Source organism: Carlito syrichta, unplaced genomic scaffold (genome assembly GCF_000164805.1).
Source record: "Carlito syrichta isolate Samal-C Ts95f unplaced genomic scaffold, Tarsius_syrichta-2.0.1 Scaffold286988, whole genome shotgun sequence".
Classification (NCBI taxonomy): domain Eukaryota; kingdom Metazoa; phylum Chordata; class Mammalia; order Primates; family Tarsiidae; genus Carlito; species Carlito syrichta.
In genome coordinates, this window is record NW_007231084.1 from 30,745 (window position 1) to 33,306 (window position 2,562).

The window sequence follows — 2,562 nt, forward strand, 5'->3', positions numbered from 1 at the left end:
CTTCTCTAGGCCGTTCTAATCAGATAAAAACTTAAATTTTAGGAAGTTTCAGTGTCTTCCAATCATGTTCAGTAAAGATAATTTAAGTAAGTTAAAATATTATGAAAACACATAGAGTTATTTAGTATGATATTTTAAGGCCTAGTTTACTTGCTAGGAGAAAATTAAAGTAAAAAAAATAAAGAAACAAAGATCAAGGTTAAAAATAGAAAAAGAGTAGGTGGCAGGAAATATAATTGTATAGAATTTTGAGAAATATGAATGACTTACTAATGAATTTAATATCAAAATGTCAAAGAAAGAGTCTGAAAGGGATAATTGAAGGTCAAGAGTGAGCCAGAAAACCTTTGAATAAGCCATAAATATACAGAACAGAAAGATATAAATACAGAAGATATAAATCTATTAAAAATATTTATTTGAACAAATAGAAACTATAAAATGTCTAACAACTAAAGTAAAAAGTAGGGGAAATAATTTGTATTTGCTAAATACTTACTATGTGTCAGGCATTGGGCTAGGTGGTTTACCCAATCAATTTAATTTATGAGTTCATTGAAGAATTTAAGAAAAGAAATGAAGGCCACCATGAATAATTATTGTTTATTAGCCATAAACATTGGGGATGCATAGAAGTCTTTGTCAGTGGCTGTGAATTCCTTAGGACTTGAGATTGCCATCTATATTTTTGCAAGTTTCTCAGGCATGGCTGTTTGAAAATCACTGATCTAATGCACATCCTTTGACGTGGGACATTTAAGTTCAACCGGTGATGACAATGCATAGCTATAACTGCACGAGATGGGAGAGGACTGTGGAGACGTGAGAAGACCGCCTTGAACTGAGCCAGAAAGCAGAGTGAGACTTAAACAAATGGAAAGGAAAGAACAAAAGCAGTCATGAAGCTGGGCCAGCCCTAGCTCCTCAGGGAGGCAAGGGTAATTAGTTTAGATGAAAAAAGAGGGCACAGATAATAGTGTAGATTTTAATTAGGATAAGATTAGAGAGAAAAGTGATGTCGCAAAGGACCAGTCTTAATTACTGGTCAGGGTAATATCTGAACTGACAACACAGAGATTGAGAGGTGAAGGATACTCAGGAGAATTGTTGCAAGTATAAACTGAAATGTACAAAAAGTTCCATCCACATTTCTATCAAAGACTCTATGAGGCATAAGAGCAGGCAATGCAGGCAGGTAATAGTGTTGACTTCTAACACAAGTGGGGCAGTACTTGGGGGGCGTGTGCAGTTATGAGTAGGAAGCAGCAGCAGCTGGAGGTAACAAGAATGAGGAGGTCAACAGGGTCCCAGGTAAGGGTGGAGGGGTTCAGAAATATGTGGCTCTCACAGCACCCAGGGACTAGAGCATACATAAGGTCACAAGTCACAGGCCCCCTCTTCTTAAATAAAAAGGCTCTGGGAGGTCCAAGGGGAAAGCCTAGTCCAGCAGGCACACATCAAGGAAACCACATCAGGACGCCGGATTCCAGAACACCCTCACACGGGAGACCACACGTGATGCCATTTGCTGCAGAGGCAGCTGGCCTACTCCACATCCTGGCTTGGCCATTTACTCTTGTGTAAACTTGGCCAAGTTGCTTAATTCCTATGAGCCTTAATTTTCTGCTTGTTAGATGGGAATCGTAATAATAGCATCTACCTCATAGAGTTTTTGTTAGGATTTATTGAAGTAAGATATTGTTAACCCACAGTAAAAAACCCAACTCTTAGAAAAACGCTCAAAGGAGGGCACTGTTGTTACCATTAGCTTGTGAGCAATACTAGCCTGGCCATGGCTGTGGAATTTTATTTTATATTTAGGTATTTATTTATTTAGGAAGCATGCAGGAGATACCTGAGGTGAGAAGACAAACAGGAAAGGAGAGCCTGAACTGTGGGAGGTGGAAAAGAAGGGAGACTTTTAGGTCACACAAATAAAGGGCATTGGCAAAACTGCCACAAAGAGTGACCAGGATAATTAATTATGGTAACCACGACAGAAATAGGTTTGTGCGAAAGGGATTGGGAAGAAGAGGAAACTTGGAAATAGAATTTAAAACTCAAATGTAGAGACTAGGGCAAAGTCCGAAGTGGAGTTTTGGGGTCTATCTCAACAGAGCAGAGAGAGACAGTAACGCCCCAGGTGTCAGGGGGAGACCAAGGTACAGCGAAACAGCCTGGAGAGGAAGCCCAAGGGGAGAGGGTGTGACATGGAGAACAGAAGAAAGGGTGCTTGGGAGGTGGCAGGTCTGGCAGCCCGAAGTGTGGGGAAAACTGAGGCAGGGAGGACCGAGTCCATCCTGGGGAGGACCCCGGGGAAGCCGCTCCCAAGTTCTGGTCATGCCATAAACCACGTGCAAGGTGAGAAACTCCCCAGCTTGGGAGGAGCTCTGCTCTGGGAAAAGTGGGTAAACATGGACTCTCTGAGGTATTCTCCTTCTATGAAATGCTGTGCAGCGCCTGACTGCTGGCACAGGCCATGTGGAATTCTAGACAGAGTGCTTTAAAAAGGAGGCGGTGAGTGAGCACTGTGTTTTTCAGAATGTTTAAGGTGAAAGGAAC